At 32.9% G+C, this 12,821-nt stretch overlaps 1 long non-coding RNA gene across 2 annotated transcripts in view; it reads right to left on the reverse strand.

Moving 5' to 3' along the window:
- LOC130143954 (uncharacterized) overlaps nucleotides 1-12,821 on the reverse strand; it is a 631,756-nt gene that overhangs the window by 424,749 nt on the left and 194,186 nt on the right. For both annotated transcript variants that reach the window (XR_008819941.1, XR_008819942.1), the window contains exon 3: nucleotides 2,271-2,323. This is a non-coding gene — a long non-coding RNA (uncharacterized LOC130143954). The remainder of the gene's footprint in view (nucleotides 1-2,270; nucleotides 2,324-12,821) is intronic.

Consider the following 12,821-nt stretch of genomic DNA (forward strand, 5'->3'; position numbering starts at 1 on the left):
CCTACAATAAACATGATACTTGGGAATCAATGTTATGTATAAATTACAGTCATGCTTAGATATACAGGCTGACAAGAATTGATGGCAATTTTTCTATCCCTTTTAGAATAATTTGTAACATACAATACATCCTGTCAGGTACAATGTGCTGACATCTTTGCCCAAAAGGACAAAAAGAGTAATACATAACAATAAACTCCCAGGGCAGCATCAATTAACACTGCCAGACTAAGCAGTTCTTCTTACTTATCTTACTAGACTGGCTTATTTAATAAACAAAACAAGACTTCTCAAGAGGATTGTAATGTCATTAGTTTTATTCTTCTCTTCACCTCCTGTGCTGAATAGGATTTGTTTGCTTTTTTTTATAGTTAGCTGTACCTGTCAGAAATGTGGCATGTATTTTCTTATCCTGAAACTTTATGTCCTTTAGTAATATTTCTCCTAGGCATCCTCTGCGGCATTCAAATAGGGCCATGGAGTACAGCAACTTCTCTTTTTTCTCTTTTAAGAGTTTTGGTTGTCTTTTTTTTTTTTTTTTTTCTTTTCCTTAAGTACATTTTTTTTTGCTAACTGTCCCATATTTTTTACTTCTTTCTTTTTTTCTACTTTCACTGAAATATTTTCACTTATGCAACACTATTTAAACCTTGGCATGATCAAAGTCTATCTGAGGTACTTGGAAAAGTAACAAATTACTTCATCAATTATATTACTATATAAAGACAAGACCTAAGAAGGAAAAGTGAAAAATGGAACAAACTTGGCAACACATCTGCACACACAAAAAAGTCAGCTTTTTGTAATATTATTATTTCCTTCATAATTTCCAAAGTATAATAGACCACTGAAAATTTGGAGGGTTTTTGCTGAATCTGAGGATTGCGGGTGCATTGCAATAACACAGAGAAGGTTAGGTAGCACACTGAGGTATAATAAGAATGGCTTCCCACGTCCCACAAGACTCTGGGATTTCACCCAAGAAATAAAAATAGATTTCTAAAAGAGTTTTTGAAAGAAAGTAAAAAAAAAAAAAACCATAAAAAAATAATAAGACTACGAGAACCAGAATAGCGAAAGGCTGACTATTTCAAGGCATTCTTCTGGGACCTAAGACCAGGCTTAAAGTCCTTGGTCTATCAGAGCCCTTTCTAGGAATACATCATGTTCTGAGACGAGCCTCTGACTTTTGCACTCAGAATAGATACTCCACCCTGAACCCTAGGATTTTGTCTTGTGAAAATCTCCACCTACATGTTTTTGTTCCATAAAAAGTCCAGTACTCGGATCACATCTGGCCTAATTCCCAGAAACTTGTGGAACTTTTTCAAAACTTCTCCCTCTCTTCCATGAGCACACAGGAATAAAACTATATGAAATAAATCCTGTAATTCAGAAGTTATCTTTTGGAAGGCTGAAGCAATTTTGGAACATTTTAATTTTTTTTAAGACAATATTGCAATGTATGGGTAATTATTATTTAATACAGGATCTCCTGTCCTTGTCAGTGTATGCATTAAAGCATATGTATAAATGACACATGGTAGGCTCTTAAAGTCCCCAGCATTTTAAAATGAAGTGGGCACATACACAATGACTAGAAAAATAAATTATTGCTCTTGCTTTCTTTTTGCTTACCAAACCCAAGTTTAGGTCAGACCACAATGTCAGTTTTACCCACTCTAACTTGATGACTTAAAAATAACAATTTCAGTGAAACCTTGTATCCTATTACCTGTGTCCTTGGAAGAAAAGAATATTCTCCATAAGGGTGGACAGTAGAGTTTAAAAATCAACTATTGCTACAGGAAAGGTAGCTAAAGAACAATGAAGTACCACAAAGAACAGTCTGGGCATGGTATGACACTGAGTTATTCTCCCCAGCTGAAAGTAAAAACAAAAAGTATTCCTAAACAAAAGAGCTCTCAAAATTATTTGTTTGGAACTGAAGTAAACCTTTTATTTATTTTTATTTTATTTTTAATTTATTTTATTTCCAGAAATGAAACCATTTTTCTACAGTTATCAAAATAATTATATTTATCCTTTCTAAGAAAAGTGATTTTTTTTCTTTTATATATAAAAGACATAATAATATATATAATGTATAAAGAAAAACAGGAAGTCAAGGCTTATGCCAATTAATGCTATCTGTAATTCTCTGCTATTAGCCAGATAGTCAGAAAGAATTAACATTCTCCATTTTCTTTTCTAACTGATAAACCAGAAAGAATGATCATTTGAAGCATTATTTTTAAGGAGGTCCTTACCTTTGAAGTATTTTGCAGTTCCTTTTGGCAATTTATTGAAATGGAATATTTACCTGTTGTAAAGAAGGTAAGGTATTATTAGTGATATCTCAGAATCCACAGATAAAGTAAATCACCTTAATTGGTTAAATATATAGAGATTAATGTTAATTATGTTCCCCTCAGTGTATTTCTATAATTTTTATCAAGGAAACTTCAGGGTTTGAAAAATGTGATATGCTCTTAGAATTGCAAAAAAATTAAAATAATTATGCTCAATGTGATTCAAGTAGATCTTAAGTGCTGATCTACTTATTTTTGTATTTATAGGCAAACCACCTTTATTAGTCTGAGCATATATCAGTACTTGTTTTACGTATGTACCTACAGATTTTTCTACAACCTCTGGGATCCAAGTGACTATGCCTACAAAGAAAATTGTCCAGCATTTTCTCGTATCTCATTCCTTTTCTATTCATGCACTCCCTCTTGTTTAGCACTTATGTTTTAAGTTCCAAGGCCACTTATTATTTCTCCAATTGAACAATATCTTGGACAACCGAATTCTGACTTGGCAGTGTTATGGCAATAAACAGACAAAATAAATACTGTATACCACTTAGTATATGGTAGTATGGTTTGGTGCATACAAAGATTAAGTCTGCATCAAATAAGTTTAATTTACAAACTCAGGAAACACCCACCACCACCACCACCCCCACCCACACAGTTTCCAGAGTTGTAGGACTAAAATCAACTTATTTCTCATTCTTTTCATGACTCAAATAATCACAGAATACATATTTCTTTGAAATCTCGCCTTATTTCCTGTTAGGCTGTAGCATTTGGAGGTATATCCCGATAGAGTGGAAGTCTCATAAATGCAGCTTTTTGATAGGAGCACATCAAATTTACTGTCTCACTTCACTGCTTCTATTGTATTTCATTTATTTTCATCACTGCAAAAGTACAGGAATGATAACTGAAGCTTTCTTTTGTCTTTGATTGGAAAATGTGAACTAATACCCCCAAGATTGCATATGTCTATGATAGCAATGTTTCACTCTGTCCTGAAAGCATAATTTTCAGGAGTCTGTTGGTAAAAAGTAGGCTGGTTTCATTTCTGCCACTAACAAAATTTTTACTGAAAGTGTTCCCAAAGTGTCATTGCAGAAAAAAACACTAAGTTCTTGAGAGGGAAAGTACAAGGACAGGTGAGGAAAAAAAATTCTTATTTGAAAAGATAAGGTAAAGGTTTTCACTCTTCCCTACAGTATTTAAAACTACTTGTAAAAACCATGATGCCTTCAGAAATACATACAAAACAAAGAAAATTGCAGTTAAATACATTTTATGTTTAAAATTTCTTTTAAAATTAAGTTAGTAACGTTTTAATACAGGAATTATGATGTAGTAAAAATGGGATAGATTTACAAAACTATTCTGTGTCAATATGTCAGCCTTGATAATGGGAAAGGCTGAGAAATATAGGAAAAATATGACACACACACACACCCCCCCATTTAGTTTCACATAAAAAACTGTATTACTAATTGGAATGACATGAAAAAAAAAATGTCCCAAATTCCCACCTCAGACAGGTGGGAGAAAGGTTCAGAAAGCGTAAGAACCATATTTTGGCAGAAAGACATTCAGTATTATACCTCCCCATTACCTAAAATAGGTTTTGTTCCTTATCTTTGGAGTATTCATGGCATAACATACTTACCTGGTACTGAACACTCCAATATAACAAGAAAACATTGGGCTGAATCTTCAAATATGCACAAACAGTGAAGTCAAGTGTTAGATTTTAGTTTGCTCTAGAGGCATCATTCCGAAGCAGATTTCCATAGTCATCCCAGGCCAATCAAGAAACAAAAAGCCAACCATGCAAGTACTTCTAGATCAACAAGTATTCTGTTGCCTGCAAACCTTCAAAAATAAATGTTTTCTGACACAGCAATGGGAAATGTAGTGATCACGCATTTTTCATGAATTTTAAAAAAATTACTTTTAAAAATACTATACATTTGTTTGTTGATTAAAATCAGTCTGCCTTTAGCCTTACAAGTTCTTTTGTGCAAGCAATGATCATCTGAAATGGCTTCTGAGTAGATAATTGCTTATTTACGGGATCACAGAATAGATAGTTACATATACTCCCAGTTGGAAACAAAGAGTGAATGCTAAAGTAATACACTGTAATCTGAAGGATAATAAATAGAAAATCATGTAAGCATATGGTGAAAAATAGACAGCCTGGGAAATTAACACTTTTTTGGGGCATTTATTAAAAAGGAAGAAAGTCTTTTTAATAAAAGCTACATTCTCTTTTTGCTCAATGGCATACTGAAAGCACTGTCAATTCCATTTATTTTTTTAACTTTTTGCCTGCTGTGTCTTTTACTATTTGGTACTGTCATTGATGTCCTTCCATTTTGGGGTATTATTTGGGTTTATTTTACAGCAAAAGGAAAGGATATTTTTATTGTAAATGATGACTAATCTTTTGTCATTCTCACTGTAAGGAAATATGACTGTTCCAGACTTGAGCACATGTATTATACAAATGTGTGCTACTAGGTAAATAAAGAGTAATTTAACACATCCTTGTATTATCTAAGGCAATTAATAGGTATAATGATGGGCAGCAAAGTTCCTATTCTAACATTGGTCTATTGAAAAATATGTTCATAGAATTGAGGGCCAGCGTAGATCTGAAAATTGCTAAATTAGATATGTTACTATGATAGCTGCTCACTATAAACTAGATCAGAGCTGAGTAGACAAGAGGACATTTCCAAAGCATTGCCAAGTTCTTCCATCTTTAGATATTTTGATGAGTTTTTGAAGTGTTATTTCAGAATCCGTTAATCTATGTTATTCTTCTCAAATGCATTCATTCTACATACTGTGAAATGCAAAGTATACTAATGTATTTCAGAATGCAGATTTTCTATGATGACATACTAAAACACCAGGAAATCAGGCACCTCTACATGTGAAAGAATCTGTTCTGTTTAATGGCAGTTTTTGAACTACAGCTCCACTAAATATGCAGTTTGGTGGGATTTCTTTAATTGTTAGTCTTTAACAATTTAAATAGTATTTAATTTAATAGTTAGAGTGCATCACAGGATCTGTAAGGGAAGGTGACTGTGAGACAGTAGAATTTGAATGCTGCCAGTGTCCTCAATTCCACATGTATCTAACTATATTGGCCTTTACATTGTATATACCACAATGCTAATAGTTTCCTTAATGATTCCTAGAGCTTGAATAAACTTGTATTCGTTTTATTGCATTTTACATTTTCTTTTGCTTTGGATTCATCAGAATCATTTAAACAAGTGGCACAATATCCTGACTTCCATGCCTATCCTGAATCTAACACATATCTATTCATGCATTTAATTTTCTCATAATCAAAATAAGAAAATAACCATTATCTTAAATTTTATCCATAGCTTCTTCAGCATTTTGATGAATATTAATTCTAGTTCTTTTATATTTACGGTGAGATTAAAGAGGCAAATCTTTCTGACAGAACTAATCAGAATCAACCCGTTTCAGTAGCTGCCAACAGAAGGATCTTTTCTGATAGATCAGACACTAACCATTAGGCTGAAAACTATGAATATCTATTTAATTTCAGTTCTTAATTTTTTGTCTGGTTTTGCATTAGCTTTCTAATTTTTTTGTCTTAAATTTTCTGAGTTATAAATGAAAAATGCAGGTATTCTGTAAGAAAGATATTATTGTAAACATGACTGTCTAGAATATGATTTGGAAATGAAAAAAAATGAATAGCGATAGGTCATATTATATTAATATCTTTTAGCAACAGTTTTAGGCTTAGCCGAAGATCACTCATATTCAAAGTTCAGTAGGGTATTGATTTTTTAATTTAAAAAAGTCTAAAAATTGGACATCTGGCATGACCTTAATACCTCTGTAAAATGAAGAGTGGCAAATAAATACAGTGGTAGTTGCAAAAAGAATTTTTCAGTCATTAAATGATACATGTAAATATAAGTAATATCTCAAAATATTATCTTCCTAAGAAAAAAATAAAATGCATATGCCTCAATCAGGAGGAAAGAAGAGGAATTCTATTGGTTACTCTCTAGAACTGTCTCCTACTGGTAGATACAGTTGTTCAGTTCTTACAGAGTCTTACTAGAGTGGCCAATCTACACAAAATAATATTTTTATTCTTGGGCTACCTTAGTTTCTGCAAAAGTACTGCAATTTAAAAAAAACACAAACAAAAACAACCAAAAAAACCAAACCTGACAGGGTTTTTTGTTTTGTTTTGTTCATGCTTTTAAAAATGCATTTCCTAAAATGCAGTGAGCAGAGGAGAAAAGCTTTGTAGTTCTTTCTATAACTTTCTAAATAATCAGTCTCATCTGATCTGTCAGGACCAAAGCCACACAACTCCCTTGCAACCTTCAATAGTTCTATGGTAATTTGCTTTGTATATACTGAAACTGCAGAAGAATTGCTACTGATGGCTGTGCTTGCCCCATTACAGCCAATATATGTGTGTGAACATACACACACACTGCGTGACACATTGTGGCACAGAAAGGAACCAAGCAGAGAGAACTGACCTTAAAATTTCAGTTTACACAATAGCATATAACTTATTTAAAGATGATGAACATTAAATAACTGTCAATAATTTAAAACAAATACAGTTTACCATCATAAGACATTTAAAGAAAATAAGATCTTGACAGCCAGCCATTTTTTATTTATGAGAAGATTAGGAATAAAATTGATAATGATAGTACAAGCACCATAATTTGGATTTACATAAAGCCTTTGATAATGTCTCAAATGATAGTCTTCATCTTAAGCTGAAAGCAGGAAAGATTCAGGTTAAACATGGGAACAAATAAAGAACTGATTAAAGTAAAGTGATTAGAAAGTAAAGTGTTGAAAAGGGTCACAAGGGAGTCAGTTCTCAGATCTTTATTGCTTCTAATCTACATAAATTACCAAGACAGAGAAACTAGCTGTAGAATTGCCAAATGCACTGATGACTTACAACTGAAATGAAGAAGTAAGTGTAAAGCAAAGGAATTAAATTATAATTCCCCCTGGAAAATGGTTTACATATTAAATGGAAAACAAAATTTAAGAATGATAAATACACCATATAAACCATTCCCTGCTTTTCCTTAAAAAAACTACAAGAAGCCTACTTGCAAATACTATCATACAAAATTTTCTGAACCTGTCTAAATTATTGAAAAGCTAAGATAATGGGAAACAATTTCTTTATACTGCAGCTTTAGGGTAAAAAAATAGCAATTCCGGAAAAAACCCAACCTTATGATCATAACACTTGCAGTTGCATCACTATTATACAATAACTAATATTCAATCCCTTTCTGTTAGAAGTCTCAAAACAAAGAAAACACAAAAAGCCACCCCTCCTTACACTAACACTACCATAAATTTACCAGTAAATTGAAAAGGTTTCCATTGAAGTAATTCTTGCCATTTTCCCCATCTCCTAATTTTTCATCTCAAATAAAACTTAAAATCATCAAGTTCCAACAGAAACCAGGAAAAAGAAAACATTACTCAACACAATGAAAAATAACCTTTCTGAATGTCATGCTGGTTTTTCATCTTTGGTTTGTTGTTTTGGTGTGGTTTTTTTGGTTTTGTTTGTTTGGGATTTTTTGTTTGTTTTTTAGATTACACAAAGTAGTATGTAAATGTTGAGGATCAGACTTACAGAAGAACATATATCTATACATTACTGATAGCACAAATATGACAGCCAAGTGATAAATATTATAACCTAGTCAAAATGCATGGAAAACTTTAGCAGCTAGAAAATATATCTTAGAGATGAGGAATGAGTAAAGGTGGTATCTCGTAGGAAGCCAGGTCACTACAATTTGACACATTCTCTATGCTACAGCAAGTGTTGTAATTTTATTATTTGTATCCTTCTGAAGCCTTTAAAACTGTTACTCATATGATTGAAATATAAGACAATAAGGATAGTTTTAAAAACCTAAATATACAGGTAAATACATGTTTTGGGTTTCGGTGTGTTGTTGTTTTTTTTTTTTGGGGGGGTGGTGTTTGGTTTTGTTGGGGTTTTTTTTGTAACCGATATTCCAGTCTTGGTTCAGTATCACATCATGCCTCCATCCATGTCTCCCTCTAAAAGTCATATTACTTGACTTTAGTTTGTACAAAGAGTTATCAGGGAAAAAATGAAGTGACTGCAACACTCAAAAGAAGAAAACAAAAAATACGGGAAGAATTGCTCCAAGATCTATTTCTTATGTTCAGTCCAGATTTATAATTACACATACATATGATGCTCAAGACAGCTGCATAAAGACAATGGAAGCATTAGGGTTTATAGTGTTGATGAAATTGCATTCCTGTGCCTGTCTGAATGGCAGCTGACGTGATAATTTTAAGTCCAGGACCTGCCAAATATTTTCATACACTACACAAGAAATTATGATCAAGGGTTGTTTGTATCTGTATACACAACAAAAAATAGGGGAAAATAAATTTGTATATAGGGAGAAACAAAAAGGAAGTAAGAGAGGGAAATTAATATTAATTCTATTTTATTGCCACACACAGTTTTTCAATATTTGGTTAAAGAATTTAATATCTCTCTTAGAGGCCACCTTTTTCAAAAAAGTTGTAGTTTGATAGCTTGATACCAAACACAGAAGGTTTCTATATTTATTTTCCATTGCCATTACTTGCTTTGGGTTTTAAAGGCCATTAATGTTATTGATTACATTAATTTGAAAGTTACTTGAATAACAAAGAAAATTAATGTTAAATGGACAACTGCATAAGTTAAAAATACACAAAATTGTTCTGGTCTTCAGAGATGACTCCTCCTGGGTGTTTCCCCATCGACCAGTTCAGGACAGCAGGAACAAAAAAGCCCAAACAGAAACTTTAAATTATTTTTTAATGTCCTATTAAATAGAAAAAGCTTGATCATTTTTCTTTCACTTTTGTCAGTAACATCCAGCAACCAGAGAGCTTCCTGGGGAAGACAAGGGACTGCTTAGGTTACAAAAGCAAGTGTTTTTATTATTTTTGTACTTATACTAAGTATAAGAAACAAAAAGTATGGTCTGACAACAAATGGCATAATAATTTTTTACAAATCTAGTCTAACATGTGTTATTCATTAAGAAGTTAAACATTCAATATTTCTCTCTTAATTTTGAATTTGGCCCAGTGATAAAAACTTCTTCTACAGACATACTTCTTTCCAGAAAAACTAGATCATCTTGTAAGAGCATCAAAACTAAGATGATCTTACAAGATCTAGCGATCATCCAGTGATATTCCTAGTCTTCAAGACAGAAGCAGAGAATTTTGCTCTAAAGAACCAAGGTTCTGTGTCACACTTACCATGAGAACAAAGCTTTTAGGCAAAGAACTTTATAATGGAATTCCAAGCTGAAAACCTGGGCATTTCCATTTACAGACATCTTCACTTATTTGGAAGACCCTAGTCAGGGTATGCCTTAAACTCACATGACTTCTTAGTTGTGCTGGTTTTAGTACATGGGTTTATGAACATATAAAGCCTAGCTACTTAGAAATGCCGTAGGTTTTAAGAAAATAATATAGCACCATATTACAGAATTACTGCACAGAATTACTGTGGGGGTAAGCTTTATCCTATGGTAGAGGGCACAACCTGCGTACATGCTATTATAATTAGGATCAGTTACACCCATCAGTCTACACTGACATCTACTCTGTGTGTAACTTCGTAACAAATATGCCATCAGCATCTATTTTGTGATTAAAGTAGTGCATTTGTTCTTCATTTCACCCTTCTTGGGTGTGGAGTTGTTTAGGGTTTTTTATTTCCCTATTAATTTTTGAAAGTCAATATGGTGATTTACTAATGAAGAATGGTTGGTCAGCTTTTACAGGCAAGGACAACCATGTTGTTTCTGGGATTTTATACATAACAGGGGCTGAAGGTCCTTAAAAAGTAAAACATAGCATCTTGTTTCAGCATCTATTCTGTTCATAAAACAGGATTATATTGTTCTTATTACACTCCTATGTTCTAATTATTATTATTTTACAATTACTTAAAAATGCATCTCTGTTATTTCAGATTCTTATCAATGTTGACAAGAACCATGAGCTATATAAGTATATTGACACAAAAATGTGTAAGTGAATCTCCCGAAGATGGCATAGCAAGCATTTTTGTCATAAACCATTACTTTTTTATACTTGAGAATAATATAAAAATCATTCATTTGTGATAGATGAAATATTAAATACTATTGAGGTATACAAGAGCATTCTTATTATTTGTATCTTAGTCTTTTGTTTCCAAGCAGTTAATTGTGATGAGGTAGCATCATTTAAAACTTGATATGCAATTGAATAACCCTATTCAAATACAAGAGTGTTGAAAACATCTTTGTCAGCAGCTGTTTCCTGACACTTATGCATACCTTCTATAGAAAGGATGACAATAAGAATATTAAGATCCCACAGAAAATAAATTATATCATGAATTTAGCTGTAACAAAATGTAACAATCTTCAAAGGGCACAAATAAAGCCCCCAAAGTCCTGGAATCCTTCTGAAAGTCAATCATGTCAAAGAAAACCCACAAAACCCTATGTATGGCAACTATATGCAGAATGGGAAATAATCAAAACCAAACAGATCATAAATAAGACCAATAAGCACCTTATTTGTTTTAAAAGAACTATGTGAGATGGAAATTACAAGACACATACAACAGAGCCACATCAAACAACTTAAGTTGCTATTTCGATACCACAAATAAAAGAAAAGCCTCTTATTCCAGTGCAAGGAGACAGAACAGTGCAATAAGCTAAAGTTTTCTAAGATCTTTTATCACATAAATGTTCTTGGTTAGAGTTTTAAGACCAGAGCTTTAAGAATTATAAACTTTGCTGTAGGTGATTAGTGCTGCCTTTCAAGATGACAAATACAAAAGGAATATATAAATTCTGTGTCATCATCAGGAAAATATTTATGTCCACAGATTCTGAATGCTGAACAGAGAAACATCGCTATTTCTGTCACGAAATTTGAAATTCTATTTGTTTGGCTGAAATTGGTATACAAAGAGAAAGTATTTATAGAAGCATGGAGCATCTGTGCTCATCAGTCTCTCTGTATATTGAACTATATGTTCTTAAATCCAGAATACTTTTGAGATGAATTAAACCTAAGAACATCCCATAGTTCTACTTAATGTTCCTGAAACTGCTCCTTAGGAACAGCAATTGAATAGCCCTGTGAGAATCATCATAGAAAAAAAGAAGTATTATCTATTATCTAAGTATTGAAGTGGTTGGTAATCTCCCAAAGCTCAACAATTTGAAGGATTTAATATTAAATGTACTATGAGAAAACCAAAAGTTTAAGACAGGAAAACATATAAGAGAGTATAGGAGCAGTTTATTTCAAGACACATTTGGTGATCTGTTACAGATCTAACTGTTGAAAAGCATTTATTTTAAGCTGTTGGCATTAAAACAAAATTTAGGCTGAAAAAAGAAACTTTTAATTACTGATGGCAATGTATGACCAGGATAATAAAACAGGCATATAGAAGTCAAGTCAGACACACACTAAAAATACAAATCAGACCAAACTCCCTTACATTTGAAACAGAAGTTGTTAATGGGCAGAGCTAGCAACAAGGCTGATTTTGTTATTTGTTCAGACGTAGCACCAAGGCTCTCCATCTCATTGTCAAAACCGATAGCTTTGTGAACCTCTCTCTGAATTTGGTAAGCTGCAGAGCTCACTGCCTCAAGAGGCAAATTTCTATTGCCCCAATTCAGAAAGTATTGCAAACGTTTTTCAGCAAGGGAAAAATCTCAGTATAAACATTTGCCTAAAGCTATACATTTGTCTAAATACTATCCTGAATAGGGATGTCTATTTAAATCTTGTGCTAATAAAAATGTTCCAGCACACATTCTTCAGTGAGCCCCAGAACTGACAGCATTTGTTTCTCTATGGCGGGACAAGAGATGGTCCGTGAGCTACAAGCACTGGCCATATGCAACTCGCTCGCTCTGCTGCCAAACACAAGTCCTGCCTCAGATCACAGAACACCCTCCCTCTCTATTACAAAGAATAATGGGCGAAATCCCTCTTTTTTTATCTAAACCCCAATCTTTATGAATCTGGTAAGAATCTAATGTTTTAAAGACCTCTACTCCTCTGCCAGATTTGCATAAATTAGGGTTTGAAAGCAACTCAGGAGAAGCAGGGATCTAGCGATAACCTGAGAAAACAAATGAGCCTTAGGAAACTACATTAAAAAATAAAGTGATAATAGCTAACTCTAAAATATCACGTTGGTTAACAGCATTAAATTGGTCCTTCTAGGCCTAGAAAAATGAGTCAAAAATCTTGCAATATAGAGTATACTAAATTTACAAACCTAATAAGACCTAACATTTACATAGGATGGGAACTGAAACAAGAAATAATTTTCCCTCAAAATACAAGAAATCAAATTTACATTGCCAGCTT

The sequence above is a fragment of the Falco biarmicus genome, chromosome 1 (assembly GCF_023638135.1).
Source record: "Falco biarmicus isolate bFalBia1 chromosome 1, bFalBia1.pri, whole genome shotgun sequence".
NCBI classification, from domain to species: domain Eukaryota; kingdom Metazoa; phylum Chordata; class Aves; order Falconiformes; family Falconidae; genus Falco; species Falco biarmicus.